Raw genomic sequence first — 11,534 nt, 5'->3', positions numbered from 1 at the left:
TATTTTGAGATATGTTCCATCGATACCTAGTTTATTGAGAGTTTTTAGAATGAAAGGTTGTTGAATTTTGTTGAATGCCTTTTCTGTCTATTGAGATAATCATGTGTTTTTTGTCATTGGTTCTGTTTATGTGATGGATTATGTTGATTGATTTGTGTATGCTGAACCAGGCTTGCATCCCAGGGATGAAGGTGATTTGATTGTGGTGGATAAGCTTTTTGATGTGTTGCTGGATTTGGTTTGCCAGTATTTTATTGAGGATTATCGCATTGAAGTTCATCAGGGATGTTGGTCTAAAATTCTCTTTTTTTGTTGTGTCTCTGCCAGGCTTTGGTATCAGGATGACGCTGGCCTCATAAAATGAGTAAGGGAGGATTCCCTCTTTTTCTGTTGATTGGAATAGCTTCAGAAGGAATGGTACCAGCTTCTCCTTGTACCTCTGGTAGAATTCGGCTGTGAACCCGTCTGGTCCTGGAATTTTTTTGGTTGGTAGTCTATTAATTACTGCCTCAATTTCAGAATTTATTATTGGTCTACTCAGGGATTTGACTTCTTGCTGGTTTCATCTTGGGAGAGTGTACATGTCCAGGAATTTATCCATTTCTTCTAGATTTTCTAGTTTATTTGTGTAGAGGTGTTTATAGTATTCTCTGATGGTAGTTTGTATTTCTGTGGGATTGGTGGTGATATCCCCTTTTACATTTTTTATTGCATCTATTTGATTCTTCTCTCTTTTCTTCTTTATTAGTCTTGCTAGTGGTCCATCTATTTTGTTGATCTTTTCAAAAAACCAGCTCCTGGATTCATTGATTTTTTTGAAGGTTTTTTCCTGTCTCTATCTCCTTCAGTTCTGCTCTAATCTTAGTTATTTTTTGTCTTCTGCTAGCTTTTGAATGTGTTTGCTCTTGCTTCTCTAGTTCTTTTAGTTGTGATGATAGGGGGTCGATTTTAGATCTTTCCTGCTTTTTCTTGTGGGCATTTAGTGCTATAAATTTCCCTCTACACATGCTTTAAATGTGTCCCAGAGATTCTGTTATGTTGTGTCTTTGTTCTCATTGGTTTCAAACAACATCTTTATTTCTGCCTTCATTTCGTTATGTACCCAGTAGTCATTCTGGAGCAGGCTGTTCAGTTTCCATGTAGTTGTGTGGTTTTGAGTGAGTTTCTTAATCCTGAGTTGTAATTTGATTACACTGTGGTCTGAGAGACTGCTTGTTATGATTTCCATCTTTTGCATTTGCTGAGGAGTGTTTTACTTCCAACTATTTGGTAAATTTTAGAATAAGTGCGATGTAGTGCTGAGAAGAATATATATTCTGTTGATTTCGGGTGGAGAGTTCTGTAGATGTCTATTAGGTCCACTTGGTCCAGAGCTGAATTCAAGTTATGGACTTCCTTGTTAATTTTCTGTCTCGTTGATCTGTCTAATGTTGACAGTGGGGTGTTAAAGTCTCCCACTGTTATTGTGTGGGAGTCTAAATCTCTTTGTAGGTCTCTAAGAACTTGCTTTATGAATCTGGGCACTTCTGTATATAAGGATAGTTAGTTCTTCTTGTTGCATTGATCCCTTTACCATTATGTAATGGCCTTCTTTGTCTCTTTTGATCTTTGTTGGTTTAAAGTCTGTTTTATCAGAGACTAGGATTGCAACCCCTGCTTTTTTTGCTTTCCATTTGCTTGGTAAATATTCCTCCATCTCTTTATTTTGAGCTTATGTGTGTCTTTGCATGTAAGATGGGTCTCCTGAATACAGCACACTGATGGGTCTTTTAACTGGGGCATTTAGCCCATTTACATTTAAGGTTAACATTGTTATGTGTGAATTTGATCCTGTCATTATGATGCTAGCTGGTTATTTTGCCCATTAGTTGATGCAGTTCCTTCATAGTGTCGATGGTCTTTACAATTTGGTGTGTTTTTGCAGTGGCTGGTACCAGTTGTTCCTTTCCATGTTTAGTGCTTCCTTCAGGAGCTCTTGTGAGGCAGGCCTGGTGGTGACAAAATCTCTCAGCATTTGCTTGACTGTAAAGGATTTTATTTCTTCTTCACTTAAGAAGCTTAGTTTGGCTGGATATGAAACTCTGGGTTGAAAATTCTTTTAAGAATGTTGAATATTGGTCCCTACTCTCTTCTGGCTAATAGGGTTTCTGCGGAGAGATGTGCTGTTAGTCTGATGGGCCCCCCTTTGTGGGTAACCCGACCTTTCTCTCTCTTTCTCTCTGGCTGCCCTTAACATTTTTTCCTTCATTTCAACCTTGGTGAATCTGATGATTATGTGTCTTGGGGTTGCTCTTCTCAAGGAATGTCTTAGTGGTGTTCTCAGTATTTCCTGAATTTGAATGTTGATCTGCCTTGTTAGGTTGGGGATGTTCTCCTGGATAATATCCTGAAGAGTGTTTTCCAACTTGGTTCCATTCTCCCCATCACTTTCAGGTACACCAATCAAATGTAGATTTGGATTTTTCACATAGTCCCGTATTTCTTGGAGGCTTTGATTCTTTTCACTTTTTTCTCTAATATTGTCTTCTTGCTTTATTTCATTGAGTTGATCTTCAATCTCTGATATCCTTTCTTCCACTTGATTGATTTGGCTATTGATACTTGCGTATGCTTCACGAAGTTCTCTTGCCGTGCTTTTCAGCTCCATCATGTCATTTATGTTCTTCTCTCAACTGGTTATTCTAGTTAGCAATTCGTCTAACCTTTTTCCAAGGTTCTTAGCTTCCTTGCATTGGGTTAGAACATGCTCCTTTAGCTTTGAGCAGTTTGTTATTACCCACCTTCTGAAGTCTACTTCTGTGAATTCGTCAAACTCCTTCTCCATCCAGTTTTGTTCCCTTGCTGGCAAGGAGTTCTGATCCTTTGGAGAAGAGGCGTTCTGGTTTTTGGAGTTTTCAGCCTTTTTGCGGTGGTTTTTCCCCATCTTTGTGGATTTATCTACCTTTGGTCTTTGATGCTGGTGACCTTTGGATGGGGTCTCTGAGTGGACGTCCTTTTTGTTGATGTTGCTACTATTCCTTTCTGTTTGTTAGTTTTCCTTCTAACAGCCAGGCCCCTCTTCTGCGGATCTGCTGGGGTTTGCTGGAGGTCTACTCCAGACCCTGTTTGCTTGGGTATCACCAGCAGAGGCTGCAGAACAGCAAAGATTGCTGCCTGTTCCTTCCTCTGGAGGCTTCATCCCAGAGGGACACCCACCAGATGTCAGCAAGAGCTCTCCTGTATGAGGTATCTGTCGGCCCCTACTGGGAGATGTCTCCCAGTCAGGATACATGGGGGTCAGGGACCCAGTTGAGGAGGTAGCCTGTCCCCTATCAGAGCTCAAATACTGTGCTGGGAGATCCACTGCTCTCTTAAGAGCTGCCAGGCAGAGACATTTAAGTCTGCTGAAGCTGCGCCCACAGCCACCCCTTCCCCCAGGTGCTCTGTCCCAGGGAGATGAGGGTTTTATCTATAAGCCCCTGACTGGGGCTGCTGCCTTCTTTTCAGAGATGCCCCTGCAGCAGCCTTGCTGAGCTGCAGTGGGCTCCACCCACTTTGAACTTCCAGGATGCCTTGTTTACACTGTGAGGGGAAAACTGCCTACTCAAGCCTCAGCAACGGCGACGACCCTTCCCCCCGCCAGCAAGCTGGAGAGTCCCAGGTGGATCTCAGACTGCTGTGCTAGCAGCAAGAATTTCAAGCCAGTGGATCTTAGCTTGCTGGGCTCTGTGAGGGTGGGACCCATTGAGCCAGGCACAGGAGGGAGTCTCCTGGTCTGCTGGTTTCGAAGACCATGGGAAAAGTGCAGTATCTGGGCCAGACTGCAGTTTCTCCCGGTACAGTGTCTCACGGCTTCCCTTGGCTAGGAACAGGAAATCCCCCAACCCCTTGTGCTTCTGGGGTGAGACAATGCCCCACCCTGCTTTGGCTCACCCTCCCTGGGCTACACCCACTGTCCAACCAGTCCCAATGAGGTGAACTGAGTACCCCAGTTGGAAATGCAGAAATCACCCACCTTTTGCGTCGATCTCGCTGGGAGCTGCCCTGGCATATATATTTTGTTTATTGTCCCAATCATTCTTGCCAGTGCATTAGCCATGTTTTAGTCTTTTCAAAGGACCATCTTTTCACTTGTTTATCTCCATCACTTTCCATTCTATTAATTTCTTTTATCTTTATCATTTCCTTTTTATTATATTTGTGTAGAATATGCTGTTCTTTTTCTAATGTCTTGACACAGTTGTTTGTTAGGATGCAGTCTGGAAAATAGAAATCACACAAATACTTAAAACAGATTACTTTTAACAAATAGCATTGTTTAATTCCTATTCTCAGCCTCAGATGACCACTAATGCTTTTTATCATTATAATTTAGATTTGTCATGGCTTGAATTTTATGTAAATAACATCATATAATATCTACTCTTTTATACCTGGTTTTTTCACTCAGTAAAATGTTCTCCAGATTCAGCTAAGATATGGCATGTTATCAGTAGTTCTTTCTTATTACTAAGTAGTATTCCATCATATAGGTATACCATAATTTGTTTATTCATTTATTTGTTGACAGACATTTGAGTTGTTTGCAGGTTTTGGCTATTAGGATCATCTTGATTTGTTTTCTGTTGCTAATAACAGAATAACTGAAACTGGGTACTTTATAAAGACAATATATTTATTTCTTACAGTTCTGGAGGCTGAGAAGTCCAAAGTCAAGGGGCCACATCTGATGAGGGTCTTCTTGCTGGTGGGGACTCTGTGCAGAGTCCCAAGTTGTCACAGGGCATCACATGGCAAGGGGACTGACCATGCTAATGTGCTAGCTCAACTCTCTGTTCCTTTTCTTGTAAAGCCACCAGTCCCACTCCAGTGATAACCCATTAATCCATGCATGAGATTAAGTCATTTATGAGGGCAGAGTCCTCTTGACCCAATCACCTCTTAAAGCCACTCCGCACCTTGATAATGCCACATTAGGGATTAAGTTTCAACATGAATTATGAAGGAGACAAAAATTCATACCATAGCAGAGATAAAGATTATATGAACAGTACTATATAGGTTTTTGTGTAGATATATATAATTTTTCTCAGTTAAATAACTTGGTGTGGAAATTCTCAGTTATATGGAAATCATATTGAGATATTAAATGCAATTCTTAAGAAGGTTTAGTTAGTGGTAACCCCTCTTATATTCTCTTAATAGCTTAACAGTATACTTTTCAGTATTAGGCACTTTTTTCACTGTAACTTCATTGATATATTTGTGGGTTGTTAGGTGATGCTACACTTAAATTCTAGGCCTGAATTCATGGTAGTAAACATTTGTTAAGTGCTAACATAGTGTTAGCAGTATTGTAATTACTTTATGTCGTTTAATTTTTATAATAACCCAAAAGAGTCTGTATTCTCAATTTTTAGATGAGTTATAAACTGAGGCAAAATCACATTAATTAACTTACCCAAAGACACAAACCTAGTAAGTTGCAGAGCTAGGAATTGAGCCAAGTTGTCTTCTCAAGTCCATGTCTCTGTTACCTTAAATATAGAATTAAAGGGTAAGTATGTACCTAAAAGTTGAAACAAGAAAGAGAAAAGATGCATGTGGATTTAGCAGCAACTGCAATGTTTATTTAAATGAAGTAGATTCTGGATGTCTCTTTTTGTTCAATATATGTAAATTACAGATTAATTAAAGTATAGAAATTAGGCTAGAAAAAAGAAGTTGAGGTATATTTTAAAACTCTCATTAATTTTGTCTATCTTGTGAGACTCTGATAGCCTAACTCAGTTTGAGAACTATTTATTTCAGAAGTCAGAACTCAAACTTCTATTTATCTATAACATATACACACTGTATTAGTCTGTTTTCATGCTGCCAATAAAGACATACCCGAGACTGGGCAATTTACAAAAGAAAGAGGTTTAATTGGACTTACAGTTCCACGTGGCTGGGGAAGCCTCACAATCATGGCAGAAGGCAAGGAGGAGCAAGTCATGTCTTACATGGATAGCAGCAGGCAAAGAGAGGAGCACTTGTGCAGGGGAACTCCCCTTTTTATAACCATCAAATCTTGTGAGTCTTATTCACTATTTCGAGATCAGCATGGGAAAGACCTGCCCCCATGATTCAATTACCTTTCACCAGGTCCCTCCCACAATATGTGGGAATTCAAGATGAGGTCTGGGTGGGGACACAGCCAAACCATATCACACACCAAATATTGTTTATGTATTATTTTGGTATTAGAATAGTTTTTGTAAACACTAATAGTACATAATTGATTAAATAATTAAAATGATACATGCCAGTCTTGGTCTGTTTTTGGTGCAATGGCAAAATACCATAGACTAGGTAATTTATAAGTAACATAAATTTATTTGTTATAGTTTTGGAGGCCTGGGAAGTCCAAGATAATGGTGGCAGCGTATTTGACATCTGACAAGGGCTATTCTATAGATGGCCCTTTGTTGAGGCATTCTCACATGGTGGAAAAGACATAAGGAATAAACACTGTCTTCACACATGACAGAAGAAATAGAAGGGCCAGGAAGCTGGAGCCTCCATGGTAAGGACACTAATCCCATTCATGAAGGCAGAGCCCTCATAACTACTTCCCCAAATGGTCCACCTCTTAATACCACCACAATGGTAATTAAGTTTCAATATAAAATTCAGAAGAACACAAACACTCAAACCATAGCAATGTCATAGTTTTGGGTTTTCTTCTACTTTTTGCAGCCGTTGTTTGAGTTTCTGTACAATTTCTTCTATCAGTTGTATAAAACAAATGCCTATATAGCTGTCATATCTTCACTTTATTTCTCAGCTGTTGACAACAAGGAATGAATGAAAAATCTACAGTGTGACTGTATTAATCATGATGATAGGAAAAGTTCAATTACATGTCTCTTTCAAAGAAGAAAAGTAACAGTTGTTTAGTACCAATTTTTTGACTACTTGAATCTCTTGTTTTTTAAGAAATTATTTTAAAACTTGCTAGCAAGAGAGGCTTTAAAATAACAGTTTATGTTCTCAAATATAGAAACTACATTACAATCTATGTAAACAATGTGTGTTTGTTGGGTGCAATGCTTTTCAGTTAATCACAACTCCTATTGATATAGAATATTGCCATTGAGATCTCTAAAGAGAACAGTAAATAATAATTTCTTGCAAAAAAATAGTATCTTTATCAGATAAGTGAAAACAGTTTAGAGACCTATAAGACAAACATTTGAGAGAAGAAAAGTCACACTTTCCACATGCCGCCTGAAAAGGGTTGCTTATAGGAAGCAAAGGGGCCATGTGCATTGTAAGATAGAAAGACAGGAATTTGAACTACTTAAATAAACAAACATATCTGCTCACATAATTAGTACTTGTAATACAGATTACAAATATTTTTCTGTTTGCCCGAGAATTCCCTTGTATGAGCCATCTCTGATTTTATAAACTGTAGAAGAAAAATCATGAAAACAATAGCCAATTTTGTTTAAAAAAATACAACATCCAAGGTTTTAGAACTGATATTTAGTTATTACAAACTGCACAAATTCTCAAAACTATTAACTGCCTTAAAAATAAACTCTCATATCCATTATAAAAAGGCACATTCACCACTCATAGAAATGCTGATTTCAGATTGCAAGAAACCCATGCAAAATATATATGGAATGCCATTTAGAGTGTCGTAAAAGTGAAATGTGGCTAATGAGCCCTTCCCAGTGGTTTGCATCATGCTCATTTCTAACTCTGCTTTTATGGCAGCTACTGTTCAGAAAAAAGCCCATCCATTCCATGTAAATCTGGCTGTTCCTTGCTCTAGTACCAGTGTTAGGAAACTCAATTTAAATCAAGCCTAATCACTTCTGCCAGCTGCAGTGCACTTCCCAGTACTCCTCACCCACCTGTACATTCTAGCATGACTTTGTTTCTTGCATCTCTCAGCCTTACTCCAATTCAACCATGCTCTAATTGGCTGGCTGGGGATTCCACTGTCACTCAAGCTAAACCCCAGGCTCATTGAGAGAATTGGAAGCTGAGTTTGCAGTTTGAGTTTGGCTCCCAGGGTACATATTTCCTGGCCTTTTTATTTTTTCAAGCTCCTATAAGTAGCCAGAGAGAAAGTAAAACAATGCATGAAACTGTACCTTAAAATACAGCAGCTTTTTTTTTTTCTGACAGGTTTAATTGTTTAGTTCCATGCTGGTGGTCAAGAAGGGAACTGAAGGCTTGTCTTCACATTTTGCTGTGAAAAAAATGAATCATGACATCATTCCGTGGCCCTTTTCAACAACCACTGGTTTATCACTTTTTAAAATGATCTCTTGTGACCTAAACATTATTTGGTTTCTGAGAGGAAAGTTAGCATTACTTTTCTGTGAGTACCAACTCAGACAATTTAAGATTTAGTTTTCTGCTTCTAAATTGGAGCTGTTAGCCTCAAATCATTTAAATGTTTTAAATTCACAAAATGTGAAACATTTCTGGATTGTTACTAATGTCCATGATACTAGATAATATAAAAGACAAATTGTATCTCAGTTATGCTGTGCAAACGTCAGGGGAGATATTATTAGCTCTGTGTCACTGAGTTTTAATTTCACTGACAATGAACAAAGGACCAGCTGGTGGAATCTCTGACTGTGTGATAAGTGTAGGGGGGTGACAAGAAACCTGACACAAAGTCCTTGCCTTCAAGTAGTTTCCATCTTTTGAAGGAGATATTTAAATATAAAATGCCCAGTTACATATAAATTAAGTACCAAATTTGTAACACAGGCCAAAAAAAGTACTCTGAGAAGGTGAGAGACGACTAAGGTAGGTATTTGTCTCAGTTATCACTCTTGACTAGCCATTTTCTCCCCTGCTTCTCTGGTCAAAGGCAGAGCAGCAGCAGAAGTAAACCCAATAATTGGTTAACCTCAGCCCTCAAATAATTCTAAGTGGCTTTGTGTCATTCAGCAGGAACACATAGTATGGCCATTGCACAATCCATTTCCAGGAGTGAACTGCAAATCTGACTTATATCAAAACTACAAATTTGCCAAATTGACTTCTGCAACGAAAAACAATCTTTTTACCCTAGATTTAAATTCGTGTGAACAAGTACCAGACTAGAATTGACTCCTAGGGAACCGAAGTGAGCTTTTCTTTTTCTTTCTTTTCAGGATTTTTTTTTTTTTTTTTTTTGTATTAGCTTATAGCATTTACTTTCTTTCTTTAAAGATGTTGGTATGTGTATACATATGTTTGTTTGTTTGTTGATCAAATATCTTTAACACAATCTTTTTTAAATGCCTTGTTTTCATTTCCTAGCATAAAATGTCCCTATGCTCACTTTTTATTTCCAATCTTGGTCAATTAAATATTTTAGTATATACTTATTTTCCCCCTTTTCACAATTATCTTATTTAACTTTATCATATGCTTGACCCATTTTGTTTCTGCTAGATAAAATGTAAGCAAATCTCCTCAATAAAAGAAACATTTGTTGTTGCTCCATTAAAAACAACATTAAATGGAACATGAACCTTACTTATAATGTTCTCACTTCTGAGGCCCTGTCATGTCATTGAGTTGGCTTTTATTAACTCTGGGAATTCAAATGGCTTATCCCTTTAAAATGGAACAGCCAATCAAACAGTAGATACAGAGTACCTACCCTGCTCCTAGGCTCACACAAATCACAAATCTAAGTCATTGGACTAGGCACTGAGAAGGACAGAATGAGTCTCATTGTCTCATTTCCTGTTATATAAAATCGTTCTGTATAATTTCAGATTTTTTTCTCTCTAGAAAAAGGTCCCTTAAGTATCTTTGTCTGAAACAAGCTATTTTATTAAATACTCTAAGCAATTTTCCTAAATCTTCATTCTTTGTTGATGAGGACGAGGATAATGTTAATTTGGGAGGTTATCTAGTCCAAAATAATCTTTCCAAGTATATTGCAAGCTAGAGATTTATATGAGATTTTTTTTTTTCAGTGATTTCAGCTTTACCAGAAAGCTGGTCTCTTCTCTTGTAGCTAACTTGCGGAAAGACAATAACCAAAACCCTGTGGCATAGAAGGAAAAAATACCAGTTTTTAAAATATGTAAATTTAACTATTAATCATTAGCAGGTCCCTTAAATTCCCCGAACCTCAATTTTCTCATCTCTAAAATGAAAACATTGAACAACATATTTTTTAAGATCTGCCATAGATAGATATTGAGATAAAGATCAAGATAGATATGGAAAGAGCTGCAATTGCATGAAAGCAAACTTCTTAGGAAATTTAATGATTAAGCCCATAGATAGCCCAGAACCACTATTTACTTAATTTTCCCAAACTCTTCCTTTTCCTACCATCCAGATGAATCTCCATCAGACTGGACCACCCAGTGTTCTCACTTTTTCTACTTTACTTCACCATTGTTCTTCCGGTCTTCTCAGATCCCTTCCATCCTCACAAGTCCAGCTTCCTTTTCCTGTCAATCTCATCACACACATTAAGGTAAGGGGCTTCAGATTCTGAGTGTAGCAGGCAGGGATGAATGAAATGGTATAATGAAAACAAATCATAAATTGTTTTCCTGGTAAAATGATAATTTAATGATATAACATCAATATATTGTTACACTAACAGCATATCTGTTCTCCCCATCTTACCTTATTACTATTGCCCTATCTTTGTTTTGATCAGGACCTAAGGGAGCTACATCAATATATGCTAATATCACACTTTGGAAAAGAAATTAGGAGGTAAATAGCATGCCTTCAACATATGATCCTGAGGCACTCTCCACATTATTTGTCTTTTCATAAGCAGGTATGTCCTGGTGAAAGTTGTTGCTTTCCTACTGTTTTCAGTGACTAGCAGTCTCCACTGTAATAGGATATTCAAGCTCTTATTTCCCTAGGGATCAAGCTCATTATGAAATTGTACCTTCTGATTTCCATCTCTAATCAAAAGGATGCCTGTTCTATGTATTGATTATTCAAGTCCTTGTAGATAAGCTGATAATTTTAAATAATATGCTAATGATTGCTCATTAATGTGTCCACACTAGTATTTCATTTTTTAATTTTATTTATTTATTTTTGGAGACAGGGTCTTACTCTGTCAGCCAGGGTGGAGTGCAGTGACACAATCATAGCTCACTGCAACCTGGAATTCCTGTGCTCAAGCAATCCTCCTAAGTAGCTGGGACTACAGGTATAGGCACCACTACACCCAGCTAATTTCTGTATTTTTTGTAGAGACAGGATCTCACTGTTTCCCAGGCTGGTCTTGAACTCCTAACCTAGAGATCCACCCGTCTTGGCCTCCCAAAGTGCTGGGATTACAGGCATGAGCCACCGCACCCGGCCCAGTATTTCTGTTTTTAAAAGTCTTCAGTGACTATACTAAAAGAATCCAAGTATATAACCATGTGAAAATCGTAAGTTCAACTGTAGGACTAGAGGGGAGGAAATATTTTGGGCTTGGGAAATTTTTAGAATTCCTCTATTTATACCAATGAGGAGAATGCTTATGAATAAAATTATCAATAAGTATTTGAAAACAA

At 37.9% G+C, this 11,534-nt stretch overlaps 1 long non-coding RNA gene across 1 annotated transcript; it reads right to left on the bottom strand.

The window, feature by feature from the left end:
- Window positions 1-496: 496 nt before the first annotated feature.
- Window positions 497-10,455, bottom strand: LOC117977556 (uncharacterized). The gene is made up of 4 exons (XR_004668750.2): window positions 10,333-10,455; window positions 8,133-8,230; window positions 5,441-5,516; window positions 497-4,238 (listed from the first exon to the last, which is right to left on the bottom strand). It is a non-coding gene; the product is annotated as an uncharacterized LOC117977556 (long non-coding RNA).
- Between the last annotated feature and the right edge of the window lie 1,079 nt (window positions 10,456-11,534).

The sequence above is a fragment of the Pan paniscus genome, chromosome X, assembly GCF_029289425.2.
Source record: "Pan paniscus chromosome X, NHGRI_mPanPan1-v2.0_pri, whole genome shotgun sequence".
NCBI classification, from domain to species: domain Eukaryota; kingdom Metazoa; phylum Chordata; class Mammalia; order Primates; family Hominidae; genus Pan; species Pan paniscus.
The sequence above is the reverse complement of the archived record's forward strand: the minus strand, read 5'-3'. Positions and strand labels throughout refer to the sequence as shown.